The sequence below is a fragment of the Orycteropus afer genome, unplaced genomic scaffold, assembly GCF_000298275.1.
Source record: "Orycteropus afer afer isolate SDZICR_OR568_19922 unplaced genomic scaffold, OryAfe1.0 scaffold00256, whole genome shotgun sequence".
Classification (NCBI taxonomy): domain Eukaryota; kingdom Metazoa; phylum Chordata; class Mammalia; order Tubulidentata; family Orycteropodidae; genus Orycteropus; species Orycteropus afer.
The window spans coordinates 1854009-1877912 of record NW_006921843.1 but is presented as its reverse complement, the minus strand read 5'-3'; the positions used below and the strand labels follow the sequence as shown (position 1 = coordinate 1877912).

General features: G+C 38.4%; 1 pseudogene; it reads right to left on the bottom strand.

The window, feature by feature from the left end:
• Window positions 1-22818, bottom strand: part of LOC103204710 — a 45107-nt pseudogene extending 22289 nt beyond the window's left edge.
• Between the last annotated feature and the right edge of the window lie 1086 nt (window positions 22819-23904).

Below are 23904 nucleotides of genomic sequence, written 5' to 3'. Positions count from 1 at the left end.
TATGCTTGGACCTTGCATGTAACTGTCTCATTGTTCAGGAGCCTGCCATGCTTTGCCAACCAGGGGACTTATAAGAGACTTAAATTAATAGCCTGCTGTGTGGTTTGGTAACATTGGGACTGTGCCTTTTTACTTGTGAACCTTGGGCTTGGCAGCCTCAGCAACCAGCAGCTGTCTGAGTGAAGAAAAGCCTCTAGTTTCAGTGGGCTGGGAGCTGGAGGCAGAGATGAAGTCCAAGGCTGAGGAGCTTTCACCTAGCCCCTAGACTTTGGCACTTCGAACTTGGATTTAAAGCCTTGAAACGGTGAGAGAATAAACCCTGTTTGTTAAGGCCATCCCATTTGTGGTCTATTCCTGTCAGAGCCATACTAGGTAACTCGAACAGGTAAGTTTCAGAGTCCTTTGTGATATCCATTTTTTGTCTTTTCTTCCTTTCTTGTCTTTTTAATGAACTTCTGCTTTCTTCATGGATGATATTCGTGATATTTTCCCACAATTCCTCTTCTTTTCAGTTATTGGTGTTCAATGCATCAAATCTATTCTTTAGATGGTCTCTAAATGCAGAAGGAACATAATCAGGTAATATTTTGGCTCTTGTGGAGTTGTTTTAATTGTCTTCAACTTCAATTTGAACTTGCATATGAGCAATTGATGGTCAGCTCCTGGTCTTGTTTTGGCTGAAGATATTGGGTGTTTTCATTGTCTCTTTGCCAGATATAGTCGATCTGATTCTTGTGCACTCCATCTGGTGATATCCACATACACAGCTGCCATTTATGTTGTTGAAGAGAGTAGTTGCAATCAATAAGTTGTTGGTTTTGCAAAATTCCATCATGCTATCTCTGATGTCATTTCTATCACTAAAGTCATATTTTCCAACTACCAGTGATTCTTCTTTGTTACCAACTTTTGCATTCCATTGACCAGTGATAATCAATACATCTTGACTGTATGTTTGGTCAATTTCAGACTGCAGAAGTTGGTAAAAAAAAATCTTCTATTTCCTCCTCTTTGTCCTTGGTGGTTGGTGTATAAATTTATTGTTCTTTCTTGTAGGCATATGGATATTATCCTATCACTGACAACATTGTTCTTCAAGGTAGATCTTGAAACATTCTTTGTGACAATATCACATCATTCCTCTTTGATTTGTCATTACTGGCATAGTAGATCATATGGTTGTCTGATTCAAATTGACCCAAACAAGTCCATTTCAGCTCACTAATGCCTAGGATATTGATCTTTGTACATTCAATTTCATTTTTTACAACTTCCAATTTTCCTAGATTCATACACATACTGTCTATGTTCCAATTATTAATGGATGTTTGCAGCTGTTTCTTTTCATTTTGAGTTATGCCACATCAACAAATAGAGATCCCAAAAGCTTTACTCCATCCACATCATTAAGCTTGGCTCTATTCTGAAGAGGCAACATTTTCCCAGTCTTATTTTGAGTGCCTTCCAACCTGAGGGGCTCATCTTCTGGCAATGTATTGGACAATGTTTCAGGGCTACTCATAAAGTTTTCCAGTAATATATCAGACAGTGTTCACTGCTGGTCATAAAGGTCATAAAGTTTTCACTGGCCAATTCTTTGAGAAGTGGATGACCCTGTCTTTCTTTCAAGTCTATGTTAATCTAGAAGCTGTGCTGAAACCTGTTCACCATGTGTGACCTGCTAGTATTTGAGATACTGATGATATTGCCTCCAGCCTCACAGCAATGTGCAAGCCAGAACAGTATGACAAACTTACAGACATATATATATATATATATATATATATATATATATATGTATCTGTGTATTGTGCAGGTGTATATTGTGTGCATGTTTGCATATATATATATTAATATATAAGGTGCTCTGGTGGAGTACTGGGGTTCAGGTACCATAGTGCCTAAGGCATTTGACTGCTAACCAGAAGGCTGATGGTTCAAACCCACCAGCCACACCGCAGAAGGAAGATTGGGCAATCTACTTCTGTAGCGATACCACCTCAGAAACTCAAGGAAGGTTTGCTATGAGTCTAGTAGACTTGATGACAGTGAGTTTGGTTTTTTTAGTTTTGTGGCATACTGGTCAAAGCATTTGGCTACTAATCAAAAAGTCAGTCATTTGAACACACTAGCCACTCCATGGGGGAAAGGTGAGACAATTTGCTTTCAAAAGGATTACAGCCTTAGAAACCCTATGGTGCAGTTCTACACTGCCCTAGAGGGTCTCTATGGGTCAGAATTATTTCATTGGCAGTTGAAGTAGATGATCAATTTTATGATAGAATTTTTTTTTTTTTGTCTTTGAGTAGTAACACTGACCTTCAAAGACAAAATGCAGAACCAACTGCAAGATATTAAGGTTGTCTGCAACTCTTGTTTTTGTGCATTTTCTATCTTATTTTCATTTTTTAAGTGCTGATATTACATAATTTTCTGAAAATTAATGACTTGTACATTTTCATTGATGAGTACACTCTTCTTTAGTACAAAGAGACTTCTATTGGTTTTAAAGAAACAAGATATTTCTTCTCTCTGCTTACAGCCACAATGAAAAAGACACGTGAACCTATGTGGAGAGTGACTTTTGCTGGGTTATGAGGCCAGTGAAACTGCCAGCACAGAAAGTGCTGGCTCTCTTGGGGAAGGCCAATCATGAGCCTGATGGGCATGTGGGCAAACCTAGTGGTAACTGCCACAGATGACTGAGTAATGAGATTTAAAGCTGGAAGAGAGCTTAGAGCTGAGTTATTGTCACTGGAGCCTCTAAAATCACTCAAGTACAAACCCATATGGAAAGATTTCACAAAAAAAAGTACTGAAGAAAATAGCTAGAGGAAGCAAAGGACATCATCTGGCAGGTGACATGGTTTCATCCAAGAACAAGCACAAATCAACCAGGGCAGACCAGTGCTTTTGCTTGCACCACCAAGGCCGACAGTGAGGATATTAGATTAGAAATTACCAGGAGCTAGATGAGAGTTACATTATCTTTTTCTCTCTCACAAATCAGTCATTATTATTATTTTTTAATTCTAGGTATTTTTAATACTTAGTCTATGACACCTCCCCTAGGTCTGTTGAGACCTGCTTGTGTTGTCATCTCCACCTCCCCTGTTATTTCATACCTGGTTTTTATTTCTGTGATATTCTCTTTCCTTTCTATTTCTTACCGGACAGTGGTGTCTCTGTTCAAAACCTCTCCTATCATCACACAGTCTCTTATTTGAACATCCTTATTCCAAGTACAGGAGCTCTGGTAGCATAGTGGCTCAGGCACTTGACTGCTAACCAGAAGGCTGGGAGCTCAAACCCACCAGCCACTCCTCGGAAGGAAGATGGGGCAATCTACTTCCGTAGTGATAACTGCCTCAGAAACCCAAGGAGGGGTCGCTATGAGTCGGGGCCCACTCGACGGCACATAACAACAACAACAACAACAACAACAACATTTCAAGTACAGATCATAGTGTCTGCCGTACAACATAACTTTGCAGTAATGAAGAAATGTTGGTAAAAAATTCTTCCCTGTTTCCCTGAATTATTCCATTTGCAATATATATCCTAGATATACCTCAGTCTTGAATTTTCTCCCCATCTACCATCACCAAGGAGCTCTGGTGGTACTATGGCTAAGGCATTTGGCTGTTAACCAGAAAGTTCGTGGTTCAAATCCACCAGATGCTCCATGGAAAGAAGACCATAAAGACTGACCACCTCAGAAATGCAAAGGGGGTCACTATGAGTCAGAATTGACTCAATGGCAGTGAGTTTTTTTTTTTTTTTTGATCTACCATTCTACTGATGTAGTTGATTGCTTGATTGTAGTTTTTATACATAGGTCCAGGCTGGATTTCTTTGCAGAATTGTCTTTAAAGGAACACAGATAGTAGCCCCATTGAGTTATTTCTAGGGAAAGTGGAGATGCAAGTGTGGTAGCAATTAAACTAGGGGGTGTGATCTGTTGCTTTAACTTTAATGTATTCTTGTAGTCCTCCAACAAAATCAGCTATGTCTTTTCCTTGAGAACACTCCTTTCTGCATGATTAGTCTCCTAAGCCCTTACTTGGCTCTCTGTTTTATTGCTGGCCTTGTTCTGTCCCACCATTTCTGCTCTGTATACCTCTGGCTATCTTCCATTGGTAAGAAGAACTGGCCCTGGGGAATAAAAATGGGTCCTCCCTCTTAAGGACATCTCTAGGGTGGTCTGAGGTCTCAGGTCTCAGAAGTCAGCTTTCATCTACTCCCTAGTTTATATAGAGATTCCTCAGCATTTCCATTGAGGTTCCATATCCTTGTCTTAACCAAAATGGAAAAAAATTATCTATTCTTCTCTCTCTCTTTTTGTAGGTTTTGAGGGAGAATGAAAGCAAAAGAAGTGCAATAATAGTATCTTCATTTAGTCATCTTTAAACAAAAGCCAATATTTGTCTTTCAATGAGTTTCTTTTACATGAAATGGAGAAGGGATAATAGTGGAAAAAATCAGAAGCACTAAACTAACCTTTCCCACTTTTTAAAAGGGGACTTTAAACTTAATATTTTAAAAGAACATGTTTTTGCAAGAACACAGGCCATGTCCAAAGCCCTTACTAGCCAGTATCTATTAGGAATCTGATTGAACCCAATGGGGTGCTTTCTCAGATAGGTTTATCCCTGAGGTTACATAAATGGGCAGACAGATAATAATATTAGATGGAAAGCACCAGATGGGAGAGAAAAAAGAATTAGAGTTCAGGAAAGAGCTTTGGTGTAGCAGAATCAAAAGACAAACATGGTGTATTTTCATGACAAACTTAAGAATTCTGTTTATGATCCAGATTAGCTTTTTTTATTTTGTTCATATCAAGACAACATCAGGGACAGAGAACATTTTAATCCAGAATCACTATTATTGATATAATTACTAGTATTGCTTAAAATTTGAGGAGGCTAATTTCCATCAAGCCCTGGCTCTTTAGTTTAACTGAACATAAGGACACAGTATTGGATGAGTTCCCGAGTCTACCAACAGTAGTATCACTTGGATGATAAATCCAAGGAGGGCTTTGTTGCCTGTAATAAGCCCAAACTCCCTGACACATTTAAATAAAACTCCAATTACATCTCTATAGCTAAAAATACTATTGCCTGTTTGTCTGGCTATAAAAGTTAATGAGTTTCCTATTACTTTGCAAAATTTAGAAATATAATGCTTCAGATAAATGCTACATAATGTGAGGTCCACATCATTTTGATCTTTTTTTTTTTTTTAAGGACCAGGACCTTGAGCAATCTTCTTCTGTAGTGATACTGCCTCAGAAACCCAAGGAGGGGTCACTATGAGTCAGATCCAACTCGACAGAGTGATTTTGGTTTTGGTCCAGAACCTCAAGGTCTTTACCTTTTACTGCTTTCCATTTTTGAATATTGTCTACTTTTCATTTTCCCCTGCTTTTTTGACATAAGTATAACTAAGCAGCATTGAACAAAACTGCATCAAATCAGCTGGAGAGAAATGAAATATGTTTTTATGGGGTACATGTTTCTGGAGAATATACACAATGCTGACAGCCTAATAAAAAGTTTGATATGATGTATTTATTCATTTGCTGTGGGCTTTTTTGCTGTGACAAAGATGGGCCTGGGAAGTGCCAGGACAGATCCTCAATTGTTAATCACCAGCTAACCTGTCTATTGCGCTATCAGTCTCAGAGACATGAACCTGAATTTGACTTCATATCTTTTGAAAATCTTGATTTTTAAGAATTTGGTTGTTCTAGGAAACAGAAAGCAATAATAAGTCTCCAGAAGTATGGAATTTTTAATTCACATTTGGGAAAATATCCTAAAAGTGAGTGATCAAGTTAGCAGTCATTTCATTTTCCAGAGAAGGAAACTGAGGCTCAGAACCAAAGTCATGTTCATGCACTGCCACCTGGTGGCACCATCATGGGAAAACTAGATTTGAGTCTGGGCTGCTAACTGAAAAGAAACGTTGCTGGTTTGAGTTCACACGGAAGTCTCTGAAGAGAGGCTTGGCTTACTACTTCTGAAAAATCACCCTTTAAAAACTCTATGGGCCACAATTCTACTCTGACACACACAGGGTCTGCAGGAGTGAGAACTGATTCAACAACAGCTTGTTTGGATTTTGTTTTTTGGGTGCACAGGAAAAACTAAGGAGGTTTTGTGAGGGTCAAATGAGAGGCAAAAACTTATTTCAATGCTTTTCACATGCAACCTTGACTGAATCCCATCAAAGACTGGGCATTGTGCCAGGGACTAGAAGTTCAGAGACAAAAGACATTGGCCAGTCCTCTAGAGCTTTCCTTCCAGAACTGGGTAGTGGAAGCAATACATTGGTCAAATGGCTGTGACTTATAAGATGAAGAGAATTATGGTGGTGTAGTGCCTAAGTCATTTGCTAACCAGAAGCCTGGTGGTTCAAACCCACAAGCCACTCCTTGGAAGAAAGTTTGGAAGGAAGTATCACTACTTCCATAGTGATACTGCCTCGGAAACCAAGGAGGGGTCGCTATGTGTCAGATCCGACTCGACGGCAGTGAGTTATAAGATGAAAGTAAGGAGAAGGTGTGAACAGAGTCAAGGAAACTTGTGGAGCCTTTCCCAGAAGCTCACAATGGAGGAGAGCTTTGGGTATGAGCTCTGTATGTAAGCATGATGGCAACAAGGGTGCAGTTTATGCCAGACCACCAAGCTAGGGCTGTAGACTATAAGTGTCTGTGAGACTGTGTCAGTGTGAGGAGGATGTAGGCAAGGAACAAGACTGGACAGCAGGTAAGTAATGGCGTTTGTATGCATTCTTTGTGTTTTAATTGAGTCCCTTAAAGAATGGGGAGATAGGAGGATTTTAAGTGGAAGAATGGTATAATTAAATTTACTTTTCTTGGTAACCACCATGACTGAAATTTGTAGAATGGGAAAATTTTAAGGCAGAAAGCAGAAGACTTATGAAGAAGCAAGCCAGATACAAAATGATGAGGGGCTGAACATGAGTGGTTATAGAGGAGGGGCTGGGAGAGGAAGAGATAGTTAGTGTGGAGCAGACTGGAGATGATAAATCAGAGTTTCTATGTCATCTTCCTTGCACTGCCCCCACTGTCTTTGCTCAGGGACAGTGAGTCCATCAAAAACTAGACACCTCCTGAACCAAAGCACCTTTTAATTTTGCCACCAGCTCTGAGTTAGAGGATAGACCCTTGATTATTTCTGCATATAATGCCTCTATTACCACCTACACTGATTAGACTTACCTGTGGAAGTTGTGTTGTCAGTTGTCTGGAGTCAGCTCTGATTCATGGTGAACCCATGTATAACAAGTAAATTTTGCTTGGTACTATTGCATCTTCACAATCATTGGTCATTGGTATGCTTAAAAGTCCATTGTGGCCATCTTGTATTTTGAGTGCCTTCTGACATACAGGGTTCATTTTCCAGATATTATGTTGTGGTCCAAAGGGTTTTATTTGGCTAATTTTTGGAAATAGCTCACCAGGACTTTCTTCTTATTCTGTCTTAGGCTGAAAACTCCACTGAAACCTGTCTACCATAAGTTATCCTGTTGGCATTTGAGATACTAGTGTCATAAATTCCAGCATCATAGTAACACACTAGCAAGCATAATATGAAAAACTGACAGATTGGTGGTGATATCTGTGCCATTGAGTCAATTTCAACTCATAGCCACCCCATTGGACAGAATAATAGAACTGCCCTATCGGGTTCCCAGGAATAATCCTTCAGAGCAGATCACCAGATCTTTCTTCCAAGGAGCTGCTGCGTAGTTTCAAACTGGCAACCTTTTGGTTTGCAGCTAAGTGTTTAATCATTATACCACCAAGGCTGTGCAAAGCAAAACAAAACAAAAAAAAAACCACCAAACTCATTCCACTGACTCAAAATGACTCTAAGGGACAAATTAGAACTGCTCCATAGAGTTTCCAAGGCTGTATATCTTTGCAGAAACAAACTGCTACAGGTTGGCTTATGAGTTCAAACCACCAACATTGTGCTTTGCGACTGAGCACTTAATCACTGTGCCTTCAGAACTCCATAGTCTCTGCATAGAGATTGCTAAAAGATGAACTTATCTTTAATGAGAAAGCCCCAAAACTTACATCTTAAAGTCATTTTTCAGATATATGCATACTCATGCCAACTTCACATACACCATCCGATCATCTGATCTTGGAAATTTATTACCCAACTGTTTAGTGAAATACACACATAGGGGACATAAGCTGTGCTCTGTGTCAAGGCTATTATTTCCAACAAAACATCAATGCTTCCTCTTGACCTTTGTAAGTGATTGGATCAAAAGACCTTTCTTTTATATAATTGTGTGGAAATCTGGATTCAAAACTGTGTAAGTGTATGTGTGTTGGAATCAGTGCCATTTCTTTTTAAAAAATGGATGTTGTTCCTCACCCTGGAGACTCATGGAATCCCCTATTTCTCTGTTCTTCTAGTTATCCTTCCCATCTCTGTTCATACCAAAAGAAGTGGGCAAGAAGTTTGGTGGATATAATGCTTCATTTAATAAAAGGATAAACACAAACCTTGAGCAAATCACTTAACTTCTTTAAAATGTAGTTTCTTATCTGTAAAATAGAAACACTATTACCTGCTTATTAGGGTTATGAGAATGATAAAATGAGACAATATCTATACTACCTAATAATTGCCCAGCAAGTGGTGGCTGGTACTTCAGTTCAGTTCCTTGAGGAATGGACAGAGATATGCTCAACGAGTCAATGCTACTGCAAGGGCAGGCTCACCCTTACAGATCTCAAAGCAAAAGGTTCCTGGCCTTAGTTGGTGAATTTTTGAGTTTTCCAATGAATTCAACTAGCATATAGTGGGGTTTCAGGGTATTGTGAGAGAGAAACCCCAACCCCTGCAAATAAGGGCCCATGATTATTCAGGTTCTATGGCCCTGGGATACTTCCTGGGTTGTTATAGGAAGTACGGCTTCCAGAAGGGAAACCTACAGTTGAAATCTTTTCAGGGGTGACAGTGGAAGAACCTGGTGAAAAGAAACCTCTAAGTCAGACGATTTACTCACCAAGCAACTGTCTAGTCTTTGAGGGCATACAAGCAAACATTCATTTTTCCTTTTGCACTAAAGTAAAATAACAAAGTGCTAAACTGAATTTGTAACTTGCAAATGGTTTCATTAGAAATTTTGAATGCAAATATATAACAAATTTCAATTAAAAGTAAAAAAGCAATGACAAAATTATGTTTTCTTTATACAACAAATAAAACACTTTATTTCTGATAAACTGGGTAAATTTTTATAATATAGTCTCCAACAAATAGATGTAATATTGCATTTTAATGAGAGGACTCACAGTTACTTCAATCATTTATTCATTCTTCAGGCCAAAAGATTCCTATGATAAGTATTACAGAAAATTATAATAGAATGTGGCATCATATAACATAGTCATAGAAACCACTTCAAGATGTAGGTGTATTCTAGTCTTTTTTCTCTATTATATTATTCACATTTTTAAGTCCAGAATGTTTCTTTTTCTTTAGCCTGCATTTCAACCCAATTTAATTTCAGAAAACCTGGAGATGTGATATTCAAAGGTGGCTTGTTTAGTACAAGAAATCTCTCCCTAAGTGACACAAAAAAAGTCTGCACTCAGCTGCCAACAGAAAGGTTGGTGGTTCAAACCTACACACAGACACTGCAGAAAGGGTTGGCAACTTACTTCTGTAAGGATTGCAGCCACAAAAACTCCATATCCTATGGGGTTAATTTCTACACTGTAACATATGGGGTCACTGTAAGTCAGAACTGACTAGATGACAATGGATTTGGCTTTTTTGTTGTTGTTGTTCGATGTGACCAAAGTCTCCCTGCAATCACAGAGAAGTAGGATTTCCCAACACTCTGCTGAAATTCTTCAGGTTTCTGCTATAACTTTGTCATTATTTGTTCTCTAGTTTCTACCACACACATATCATGAAGGACTGAATTATTCTGAGGTAGAAGGGAGGAAGGTGAGGGGCTTCTCTCCTCTTCTGTTCATAGAGAAGGCACTGCTGTACATAAAATGTGGCAGAGTTACCCACATTCTAGAAGCTTCTTTTGCCTTGTTGTGGTATTCCATCCATTTTCTTGTGTTGGTGCAGAAAAGTCCCTACGCCTTAACTGTCATTCTCCAAAATCTTTTGAGGTGATTAAAACTTATGATGACTCCATGGGTGTCACAGTAAAACTGTGCTTCAATATTCAAGGTTTTCAATGGCTGATTTTTCAGAAGTAGGTCACTAGACCTTTCCTTCAGGCACCTCTGGGTAGACTCAGACCTACCATTTCATTAGCAGCTGAACAATTATTCATTTGCATCACCCAGGGACTCTACATCAGGCTCTAAAAAAAAAAAAAAAAAAACTCAAAGCCATCAAGTTGATTCTGAGTCAGAGTGACCCCAGTGTGTTTCCAAAGCTGAAAGTATTCACAGAAGCACATTGCCTCATTGTATTTCCATGGAGCAGCTGATGTGTTTGAACCACTCACCTTTTGGTTAGCAGCCAAAAGCATTAACCACTGCACCACCAGAACTCCTTCCATCATGATCAGGGCCTTCCAAATGCTAGAAAAATAGTTTACGTAGTGTATTTTCAGTCTTCTTCAATTCCTTTGCCTTTTTTTCTTTAGACTTCTATGCAGTATGAAGAATGACATCCACATCTTGGTGAAGAAACTATTGTATTACAAGAGTTTTTTTTTTTTTTTTTTTTTTTAATGGGCTCTCCTTCAAGAGCAGTTTAAAAATTGAACAGTGTGCCCTAGAGGGTCTTAATGGACCTTCAAAATGCCCACCAGAGAACTTTGGTTAATAGCCAAAAATAATATTAAAAAGCTGCTTCTCCTTTCATTTGGTGGCACAATCTTTGTCAAGCATAAGTGTCACCCTTTCAAATCATGCTTTTCCTGTAATTTCTTCAGATACTATTTTTCTGAGTGACATATATTTGTAGTTTGAGTATTACAATGATCTAATAAGGATAGAATTTTAGGGGCTACTAAAGTCTTCAGTAATTTTTTTCCTCTTCTCTTAATAGGTTTGTTCAGAATTATCCAGACCAATATACCCAAACATGGAAGGATTTCACATATGCTTACTACAGATTTTTATTATCTCTGTTGACACTAAACACAAATGTAGGACAGAGGGTGAGCAAAGGAATATCCACTGGTAAATAACGTTATATTATTTTTCTCTAAAATGATTTATGCTTGTATAATTAGAGGTAAATCATTATTAATAAATCTAAATATAAAATAAAGCTAGAAAGAAAAAAAAATAATTTTTAGTTTTAGTACATTTTAGTTTTAGCACATTTTGCTTCTGATGTACTGTGTGGAAATTTTACCAAATATTCCCCAATAATAGTTACAACTTTGCATTTTAATGAGAAGCTCACAGTTAATTCAGTCACTTACTGGTTTGTTATTTGGTCTATAATAATCAACTGTTCAATTTTAAGTATAATAATAATAATAATGTAAAGAATGTCTACATCGATATAATCTCTCCATTTACAGCTCTTCTACTGCATTTTTTAAGAAAAACTTTCTAAATGTAATCTGCTTTGCAGTCTTTAACTTAGGGGAAAAAAACTCAATGTGCAACCTGAAGAATGTAATTAATGTCACTGAATCATACATGTAAAAATTGTTTAATTATTAAATTATTAATCATTAATATTAAAAATAGAATATTTGAAGATAGATATGCTAGGCATTTACACTGAAATGTATTTGTATTGGCCATTTGGAATTAGACAATCATGTGATCTACTGTGTTGAACCAAAACAAACCCACTGATGTTGAGTCAGATCCGACTCACAGTGACCCCTCTTTGGGTTTCCGAGGCGGCATCACTATGGAAGTAGATTGTCCAACCTTCCTTCTGAGGTGTGGCTGGTGGTTTGAACGACCAGCCTTCTGGTTAGCAGTCAAATGCCTTAGGCACTATGCCACCAGAGCTCCGGTCTACTGTGTTAGGAATGACAAATTGAAGAGGAAAATTGTCACATCATTTATCATCAAAAAGAACATTCCAAGATCTATCTGTGATGAGATACTATCTATAATCCTAGAAGGAAGACCAGTACAAATTTGTCTAAACATACTCACCAACCACTACTGCAAAAGATGAAAATATTGAAGATTTTTACCAACATATACAGTCTGAAATTGATTGAGCATGCAATCAAGATGCATTGATAATTAGTGGTAATTGGAATGCAAAAGGTGGAAACAAAAAAGAAGGATCAATAGTTGGAAAATATGGCCTTGGTGATAGAAATGACACTAGAGATCCCACGATGTTGTTATTAGGTGTCATCGAGTCATTTCTGACTCATAGTGACCCTATGCACAGCAGAACGAAACACAGCCTGATCCTGCGTTAGCTCCATGATCCTTGCTATACCTTGAGCTCATCGTCACAGCCACCACATCAATCCATCTCATTGAAAGCCTTCCCCACTTCTATTGATCCTCCACCTAACCAAGCATGACATCCTACTCCAGGGAATGGTCCCTTCTGATAACATGACCAAAGTAGGTGAGACAAAGTCTGGCCATTCTTGCTTCCAAGGACCATTTCAGCTGCACTTCCTCCAGGACTGATCTGTTAGTTCTTTAACAGTCCATGATACTTTCAGTATTCTTTGCCAGTACCACAATTCAGAAGCATCAACTCTTCTTCAGTCTTCCTAGTCCAGCTCTCACATGCATATGAGGTGATTGAAAATATCATGGCTTGTGTCAGGCACACCTTAATCCTCAAGGAGACATCTTTGCTTTTCAGCACTTGAAAGAGGGCCTATGCAGCAAACTTGCCCAGTGCTATATGTCCTCTAATGTTCTGACTGCTCCTTCCATTGGCCTCGGTTGTAGAGCAAGCAATGTGAATTCTTTGACTACCTCAAACTTTTCTCCATTTATTGTGATGCTGCTTATAGGTACAGTTGTGAGGATTTTTGTTTTCTTTATATTGAGATGTAATCCATATTGTAGACTCTATTCTTTAATCTTCATCAGCAAATGCCTCAAGTCATCCTCACCTTCAACAAGCAAAATTGTATCGTCATCATACCACAGGTTGTTAATGATTCTTCTTCCAATCTTGATGCCACGTTCTTCATATAGTGCAGCTTCTCAGATTATTTGCTCAGTATATAGATTGAATAAGTATGTGGAAAGGATAGAACCCTGACACACTCCCTTCTTGATTTTAAAACATGCAGATTTCTCTTGTTCTGTTCGAATGACTGCCTCTAGTCAATGCACAAGTTCCTCATGACCACAGTTAAGTGTTCCAGAATTCCCATTCTTCTCAATGTTATTCACAATTTATAATGATCCACACAGTCAAATGCCTTTGCATAGTCAATAAAACACAAGTAAACAACTTTCTGGTGTTCTTTGCCTTGAGCCAAGATCTATCTGACAGCAGCTATGCAATCCCTTGTTCCACATCCTCTTCTGAATCCAGCTTGCACTTCTGTCAATGCACTGCTACAACCATTTTTGAATTATCTTCAATAAGATCTTACTTGTGTGCAATATTAATGATATTGTTTGATAATTTCCACATTCTGTGGGATCACCTTTCTTTCGAATGGGTACAAATATGGATCTCTTCCAGTCAGTTGGCCAGGTAACTGTCTTCCAAATCTCTTGGCATAACTGAGTGAGTGCCTCCAGTGGGACATCCATTTCTTGAAATATCTCAAAGGGTATTCTGTCAATTCCTGGAGCCTTGTTCTTCACCAATTCCTTCATTGCAGCTTCGACTTCCTCCTTCAGTACCATTGGTTCTTGATCATATGCCACCTCCTGAAATGGATGAAGATTGACCAGTTCTTTTTGGTACAGTGACTCTGTGTATTCCTTCCATCTTCTTTTGATGTTTCCTTCATCATTCAATATTTGACCATAGACTCTTTCAATATTGCAACTCAAGGCTTAAATTTTTCCTCAGTTCTTTCAGCTTGGGAAATGCTGTGTGTGTTCTTCCCTTTTTGTTTTCAAACTCCAGGTCTTTGCATATTTCATTATAGTAATTGGCTTTGTCTGTTCAATCTACTGTTTGAAATCTGTTTACCTCTTTTATTTTGTCATTTCTTCCATTTTCTTTAGCTACTCTCTGCTCAAGGGCAAGTTTCAGAATCTTTTCTGTCTTCCATTTTGGTCTTCTCTTCTTATATTTTTAGTGACCTCTGGGTTTCTTCATTGATGATGTTCTTGATGCAATCCCACAATTATTCTTGTTTTTGATCATTGGTATTCAATGCATCACATCTATACTTTAGATGGTCTCTAAAGTCAGGAGGGATATATTCAAGATCATATTTTGGCTGTCATGGACTTATTTTCATTGTCGTTAATTTCAAGTTGAACTTACATATGAACAGTTGATAGTCTGTTCCACAATCAGCTCCTGGCTTGGTTTTGGCTGAAGATACTGCATTTTCCATCATCTCTTGCCACAGATGTAGTCAGTCTGATTCCTGTGTGTTCCATCTAGAGAAGTCCACGTGTATAGCTACCTTTTGTGTTGTTGAAAAAAGGTATTTACAATGAATAAGTCTTGGTCTTGCAAAATTCTACCATGCGATTTCCAGTATTATTTCTGTCAACAAGGCCAAAATTTCCCACTACCGGTGATTCTTCTTTGTTTCCAACTTTTGCCTTGCAGTCACCAGTGATGATTAACACATCCTGATTGACTGCAGAAGTTGATAAAAATCTTCGATTTCATCATCTTTGGCTTTGGTGGTCGGTGCATAAATTTGAATAATAGTCATATTAACTGGTCTTCTTTATAAGCATATAGATATTATCCCATCACTGACAGCATTGTTCTTCAGGATAGATCTTGAAACATCCTTTGTGAGGATGAATGCCACACCATTCCTCTTCAAATTGTCACTCCCAGCATAGTAGACCATGTGATTGTCCAATGCAAAATGACCCAAACCAGTCCATTTCAGCTTGTTAGTGACTAGGATATCAATCTTTATGCATTCCATTTCATTTTTGACCACTTCCAATTTTCCTAGATTCATACTTCATGCATTCCATGTTCTGATTATTAATGGATGTTTGCAGCTGTTTCTCTTCAATTTGAGTCATGACATGTCAGCAAATGTAGGTCTTGAAAACTTTACCTTATCCATATCAGTAAGGCTGGTTTTACTCTGATGATCCAACTCCTTCCCAGTCATATTTCAAGAGTCTTCTAACCTAAGTGGCTCATCCTTCTGCTCTCTTTTGGACAATGTTTCTGGGTTATTCATAAAGTTGGCAGCAATGTATCAGACAATGTTTCTCTGCTATTCATAAGGTTTTCCCTGGCCAACTCTTTGAGAAGTGGACTGCCTCCTCCTTCTTCTTAGTTTGTCTCAGTCTGCCAGCCATGCTGAAATCTGTGCACCATGTGCACCCAACTGGGTTTGAAACACCAGTGGCACAGCCTCAAGATTCACAGCATCACCACAGTAGGAAAAACCAACAGACAAGGTTGTCTCCCTTAGCTGTTCAAAACCTCTCCAACCTCCCCTTTCCTGGGTCCCTGCTGCTGACTTCTTTCTCTATCCTGATCCCCTTGGCCTTTTTCTCTCCTTTCCTCCACTTTCCTACCTTGCTACTTGTGGAGCATGGTCTGAGTTCCCTCCCCTTACCTGGACCCCTGCCGCTGACTCCTTGCTCACATATGATCACATGATAGAATTTTATAATACCAACAACTTATTCTTTGGACATACATTTTTCCAGCAACACAAACAGTGACTATGTACCTGAACCTCACCACATGGAATACAGAGGAATTAAATAGACTGTCTCTGTAGAAAAATATGATGGAGAAGCTCAATATCATCAGTTAGAACAGGGCTAGGTAACAACTACAGGACAGTCCATCAATTGCTCCTACACTAGTTCAAACTGAAGCTGAAGATAATTAAAGCAGGTCCAGGATGTCATACTTGGTAGGGTGGAGGGTCGACGAAAGAGGGGGAGGCCTTCAACGAGATGGATTGATATGGTGGCTGTGATGATGGGCTCAAGTATAGCAGGGATTGTGGGGCTGGCGCGGGATCGGGCAGTGTTTCTCGTTCTGCTGTGCATGGGATCGCTATGAGTCAGAAACGACTCGACGGCACTTAACAACAACAACAGGAGAGCCAAAGTATGACCTTTAGTACATCACACCTTTATTTAGAGAACATATCAAGAATAGATTTGATGAGTTGAATAGCAATGACTAAAGATCATATGAGTTGTGGGATGATATCAAGGACATCTTATGTAAAGAAAACAAAAGGTGACAACAAGGCAGGAGAGAAAAATAAGATCAAAATGAATGTCAGAAAAGACTCTGAAACTTCTTGAATGTACAGTAGCTAAAGTGAAAGGAAGAAATAATTAACTAAAAAGCTGAATAGAAGAATTCAAAAGGTGGCTTGAGAATACAAAAGAAAATATGATAGTGAAATGTGCAAACACTGGAGTTATAAAACCAAAAGGAAGAACTCCATCAGCATTGCTCAAGCTGAAAGAACTGAAAAAAATTAAAACCTCAAAAAGTCCAATCCTTGAAGGATTGTATGAGTAAAAAATTGAACAACATATGAAACATCAAAAGAAGATGGAAAGATTGTGTATTTTGTTGTACATATATTATATTTCAGTAAAATGTGTTTAAAAAGTAATAATAATAATAAGAAGAAGAACATGGAAATAATACACAGAATCATGGTACCAAAAAAACGTGTTTGACAATAAACCATTTTGTGAGATTGTATATTATCAGCAAATTATGGTTCTATAACTAAAAGAGAAAAAAAAAAAACAACTTCACTGCCAAGGGTAAAATACAATAGTCCAGGAATTGACAGAATTCTAAATGAGATGCTTCAACAAATAGATGCAATGCTGGAAGTGCTCACTAAGACTGGGAGATATCCATATTTGTGTCCATTTCAAAGAAAGGTGATCTAACAGAATGCAAAAATTATTGAACAATATCATTAATATCACAATAAGTAAAATTTTGCTGAAGAAAATTCAAAAGTGGTTGTAGCAGTACATCAACAGGGAACTGCCAGAAATTAAAACCACATTCAATAGAGGAGATGGAGCAAGAGATATCATTGCTGATGTCAAATAGATTTTGGCTGAAAGCAGAGAATATGAGAAAGATGTTTACCTGTGTTTTATTGACTGTGCAGAGGTATTCAGCTGTGTGGAATATAATAAATTATGGATAACATGGTGAAGAATGGGAATTCCAGAGCATTGAATTGTGCTTTTGTGGAACCTGTGCAAAGATCAAGTGGTAGTTTTCAAACAGACAAGAGGATACTTTATGGTGAAAATCAGAAAAGGTGTGGGTCAAGGCTATATCCTTTCACTGTAATTATTCAATCTGTATGCTGAGCAAATAATCTGAGAACTATATGAAGAAGAATGTGGCATCAGGATTAGAGGAAGAGTCATTAAGAATGTATGATATGCAGATGACACAACCTTGCTTGCTGAAAGTGAAGAGGAATTGAAGCACATACTGACGAAGATCAAAGACTACAGCCTTCATAATGGATTACACCTCAACATAAAGAAAACAAAAATCCTCACAACTGGGCCCATCAGCAACATAATAATAAACAGAGATTAAAGTTGTCAATGATTTCATTTCATTTGGATCCACAATCAATGTCCATAGAAACAGATGTCACAAAATCAAATAATGTATTGCATTGTGAAAATCTGCTGAAAAAGACCTCTTTAAGGTGTTAAACACAAAGATGTCAATTTGAGGACTAAGATGCACCTGACATAAGCCATTGAATTCTCAAATTTCTCATATGCATGTGCAAACTAGACAATGAATAAGGAAAAGAGAAGAAGAATTGATGCCTTTGAATTATGGTGTTGGCTAAGAATGTTGAATATACCTTCGACTACCAGAAGAATGCATAAATCTCTCTTAGAAGAAGTACAGCCAGAATGCTCCTTAGAAACAAGGAGATGTATTTCACATACTTTAAACATATTATCAGGAGGGACTTAGTCCCTTGAGAAAGACATCATGTTTGATAAGGTAAAGGGCCGATGGAAATGAGGAAGACTCTCAGCGCTGCAGCAATAAGCTTAAACATAGCAAAGATTGTTGTGTCAGATGTTACAGGAACAGGCAGTGATCCATTTTGTTATACATAGGGTTTCTATAAGCAGTAACAGACTCTTACAGCACCTAACAGTGACAACATATATTAAAAATACATTAAAGGAAAAAAAATTACATTGAGCTCCATTACTAACTATATAATGTTTCTGGAAACAATTTTAAATACTGGAAAGAGAAAAAAGACATAGATAACCATTTAAGTGGTAAAATTTAGTTTTGTCTGATCAGGTATGGGTAGGAGAAAGAGAATATACTCATGACTATATATACGTTGGGCAGATGTTATTTCTACATATATATTTGTATATGCTATAAGAGTGTCTCTATTCATTGAGGAAAACATAGAGAGGTACATGGAAGACAGAGACAACAAAGATAAACCCCTTTGCATGTACAGTGCTGCATTGTCCATGATGGCAAGCATGAATCTATGGGTGGATAGATGGGTGGACAGACTGAATGATCAGGTATGTATAGGCAGGAGGTAGTGTGCCTATGACCATGCATGGGGTTAGCAGATGATGCTTCTAGAAGCATATTTGCATGTGCTGTAAGAATTTCTGGGGTGTATCGTAAAGCTGACAAAGCACAAGGTTGTGGTAGCTCCTAGGCCACAGCCATCTATCCTGAGGGAGTAAGTAGTTGGGCCTGTGGGCTCAGGACCATGGTCACAGGGGACATCAAGCTCAATTTGCATAACATAATACACAAAAACATTGTTCTACGTCTTAATTTGGTGAGTAGTGACTAGGGTCTTGAAAACTTGCAAGCAGCCATCTAGGTACAATGATGGGTCTTTTCTCATTCAGAGCAAAGAAGAATGAAGAAAACCAAATATGCATGGACATAATTAGCCCAAGGAACTAGTAGACCACGTGATCCTCAGTCTATATGACCCTGAGACCAGAAGAACTAGATGGTGCCTGGATACCATTATCAACCACTTGGAGGGGGATCGGTACAGGAGATACCAGATAGGGTGGGAGAGCAATTTGGAACAAAATTCAGAATCATAAAAAAATACCAGATTTGTTGGTCTGATAGAGCCTGATGAGACCCCTGAGACTATGGCTCCTATTTACCCTTCAGGTCTGGAACTGAACTCACTCCTGTGACTTCCAGCCACAGTAGACAGGCATATGGGGGGGGGACATTTACATCAGGTAGATAGATGCCTTAGAATGATCAATCAATCATAGGAGAATAGAAGGGCAGTGTTTGTACAGGGAAATACCTTGGTGGATAGGAGTACACGGGAGGGAAGGACACAGGGAAGGTGTAACTACAGGAAGGAAGTGAGAAAAGAGCTGTTACACTGTGGAGAATTAATTGCAGTCAGTGTCATGAAGCAAAATGTGTATGAACAGCTGTAAGGAAAATTAATTTGCTTTGTCAAGTTCCCCTTTGGTGCTTTAAGACTTGCCAGTGAGGAGCGAGAGTAAAAAGGAGAGGCTTTTCCTAAGAGAAGGAACCCTGGTGGTGCAGTAGTTAAATCACTTGTCCACCAACCAGAAATTCAGTGGTTATAAAACACCATAGTGATGACCTTGTAACCACAGGGGGCCTCTGGCTCCTGACAGGAGCACCCTCACCCATCAGCAATGGCTACAAATCACCATATGTTCCTTCCTAAACACACATGGGGCTGGAGAAGCAGACCCAGTACCTCATCAGAAAAGGAGGGGTGAATGGGGTTCTGATTGAGATGTTTCAATAAACAGATGCTGCTCTGGAGGCACTCACTCGGCTATACCAAGAGATTTGGAAAACAATTACCTAGCCAACTGACTGGAAGACATCCATATTTGTACCCATTCCAAAGAAAGGTGATACCACGGGATGTGGAAATTATCAAACAATATCATTAATATCACATGCAAGGAAAAATCTTACTGAAGATAATTAAAAAATGGTATGTTGTTGTTGTTGTTGTTGTTATATGCCGTTGAGTCGGCCCCGACTCATAGCGACCCCTCCTTGGGTTTCCGAGGCAGTATCACTATGGAAGTAGGATTGCCCAACCTTCCTTCCGAGGAGTGGCTGGTGGGTTTGAACCGCCAGCCTTCTGGTTAGCAGTCAAGTGCTTTAGCCACTATGTTACCAGAGCTCCTACACAGCAGTATATTGACATAGAATTTCCAGAAATGCAAGCTGGATTTAGAAGAGGATGTGGAATGGGGGATATCACTGCTGATGTGAGATGGATCTTGGCTCAAAGAAAAGAATACCAGAAAGATGTTTACTTGTGTTTTATTGACTATGCAAAAGCATTTGATAGTGAGGATCATAACAAAAGTGGCTAACATTGAGAAGAATGGGAATTCCAGAACACTAGTTGTACTCACGAGGAACCTGTACATAGACAAGGAGGTTGTCATTGGTACAGAACAAGAGAATACTACATGGTTTAAAATCAAGAAGGGAGTGCATCAGAGTTGTATCCTTTCACCATACTTACTCAATTTGTATGCTGAGCAAATAAGCTGAGAAGCTGGATTATATGCAGAAGAACATGGCGTCAGGATTGGAGCAAGACTCATTAACAAGCTGTGATATTCAAATGACCCAACTTTGCTTGCTGTAAGTGAAGATGACATGAAGCACTTACTGATGAAAATGAAAGACTACAGTCTGCAGTATGGATTACACCTCAATATAAAGAAAACAAAAATCCTCATAACTGGGCCAATAAGAAGCATCACAATAAATGGAGAAAAGATTGAAGTTGTCAAAGATTTCATATTACTTGGTTCTACAATCAACACCAATAGAAGCAACAATCAAGACATCAGGATGTATTGCATTGGACAAATCTGCTGCCAAAGACCTCTTTCCAGTGCTGAAGATCAAAGATGTCTCCTTGAAGACTAAGGTGAGCCTAACCCAAGCCATGGTATTTTCAATTGCCTCTTATGCATGTGAGACCTGGACAATGAGTAAGGAAGACTGAAAAAGAGTTGATGCTTTTGAGTTGTGGTGTTGGCGAAGAATGCTGAGAGTACCATGGACTAAAAGTACTAGCAAATCTATTCTGAAGGAAGTGCAGCCAGAATGCTCCTTGGAAGTGAGAATGGCTAGACTTTGTCTCACCTACTTTGGTCATGTTGCCAGAAGGAACCATTCTCTGGAGAAGGATATCATGGTTCGTAAAGTGGAGGGTCAACGAAAAAAGGAGAAAGCCCTCAGTAAGATGGATTGTTAAGTGGCTGCAATGATAGGCTCAGGTATAACAAGGATCGTGAGGATGGCACAGGACTGGGCAGTGTTTTGTTCTGTTATACACAATCCTGGTATGAGTAGGAGACTACATGATGGCACCTAACAATGATAACAACTGTAAACTTCCACCCAAATCACAATTTTTTTTTTCTTTTTAAAAAAAGAATGTCCATATATATACTAGAGCTAACGGGGACAAAGTTATGATAACTTCTTAGCCACAGCTAAACACTTTGACTGAGTGAGTCTCTGAGCCCATGGGCTTGGGATCATGGTCACGGAGTTTATCAAGCTCCATTGGTATAACATACTGCACAAAAACATTGTTCTACTTACCACTTTGGTGAACAGAAACTGCGGCCTTGAAAGTTGTGAGCAGCTTTCTATGATGCAACTATTGGTCCCTCCTCATCCAGAGCAAAGAATAGTGAAGAAAATCAAAGAAGCATGGAAACAATTAGTGCAAGGAACTAGTAGACCATGAAAACCTCAGCCTACATGATGCTGCAACCACAAGAACTAAATGGTGCCAGGCTGCCATTGAGAACTATTCAGAAAGGAATCAAAATTGAAGATCTTGGATGGAGTAGGAGAAATATGTGGAATAAAATTCAAAATCATAAAGAAGACAATTGTCATCTAATAAAGAAACATAAAGCTCCTGACTCTATGGCCCCTAGTCACCTTTCAGACCTGGAATTGTACTTACTCCCATGGCTTAACTTCAAGCCAAAAAAATGAAGAGGACTACATGGTTCCTTAGAACATTCAACTGTGGGAATGTAGAAGTGCAGCGTCTGTACAAGAAGAAAGCTCAGAGGGCAGGAATGTATAGGAAAGAAAGACACAGGGAAAGGGTAAGCACAGGGAGGAAGTAGGAAGAGAGATGTTGCATTGCAGAATCAATGTCACAAAACAAAAAGTGTATGAACTGGTGAATGGAAAATATGTTTGCTCTGTAAAGTTACACCCAAATAACCATTTTTAAAAAAAATAAAAAATCCATTTGTTCAAAATAAAAATTCTACAGAATAATCTTATATACCTTGGTAGATTTTGCTGAAAGCAATGATAACAAAATGAACATGTAAGAAATTCTTTGTATAAAGAAACCTGCAAACCACTACAGATTCTGTTTCTCATGAAACATTTTCACAAGATTCAGATCTATATGATCCTAAATTGTTAAATGTGAATCAATACCAACTGGGTCAAATAGTTCATTGAGTTGAAAAGCAATATTGGGTAATGCCAATTCCAGAGAGTTTAAGTTCATAGATTGAGCCACTCCTGGTAAAGGATTTGACATATTATTTAAATCTTCTTCACTGACTTCAGCTAAGACAGTATTCTCTGCCATTATAATTTTATCCATTTTCTTTTCATCTTTATTCATAAATTTTTCTGTGCTTATCTAAAATTACACATAATGCTTTTGAATACTTTCATCTTTCTTTATTTCTGAAGGGTCAGTAAAATGTCTTCATTTAATTTAACATATAATGCCCTTGACTGTTGTTGTTGTTGTTATTTGCCGTCGAGTAGGCCCCGACTCATAGCAACCCCTCCTTGGGTTTCCGAGGCAGTATCACTACGGAAGTAGGATTGCCCAACCTTCCTTCCGAGGAGTGGCTGGTGGGGTTTGAACCACCAGCCTTCTGGTTAGCAGTCAAGTGCCTTAGGCAAGAGTTTAAAATACCAGGCAGATTCAAAAAAGAGCTCTTACTGTTTTCAGTATCTGCACCTACTGTAGTTTTCATTTCATTCACACCTTTAGTAACTTACTGATACTTAGAAAATATTTCTTAATGTTATATAAGCCTAAGAGTTCTCCCTGACTCTTAGGAAGTAGCCGATTGATATTATTTATAGCTATAGGAATGTCAGGAAATATACTTGTCATAAACTCAGGTTTTTACAGGAGTTAAACTCTTATTTTTGTCTGCTCTAAGTTTTCTCTTTCTGCATCACTAAAGTAGACTATGCATTAGTATTAAACAAACAAACAACAACAACAACAAAAAACACTGCTGTGGAGTCAGATCCAACTCATAGAGACCCCTCCTTGGGTTTCCAAGGCAGTATCACTATGGAAGTAGAATGCCCAATCTTCTTTCTGAGGAGTGACTGGTAGGTTTGAACCACCAGCCTTCTGGTTAGCAGTCTCCTGCCTTAGGCACTATGCTACCAGAGCTTTAGTATTATTCATTCAAAATTTAATGTTAAAGTGTTTGAACTTAATATTGGGACATAATTCCATAAATTCACAATGCTAAAATTCATACATTGTGTAGTAAGAATTTGAGTAATATTACTTAAATCTGGATTCATAAAATCACTTGTCAGTAAAATTATTAACATTCTTGCAAAGGTAAAAAATAGTCCATTTTATCATCAGGCAAAAAGTTCAATTTATCACAAAATTCTGTATTAAAGAATCCAAGTCTTCAGTAAATTGTAT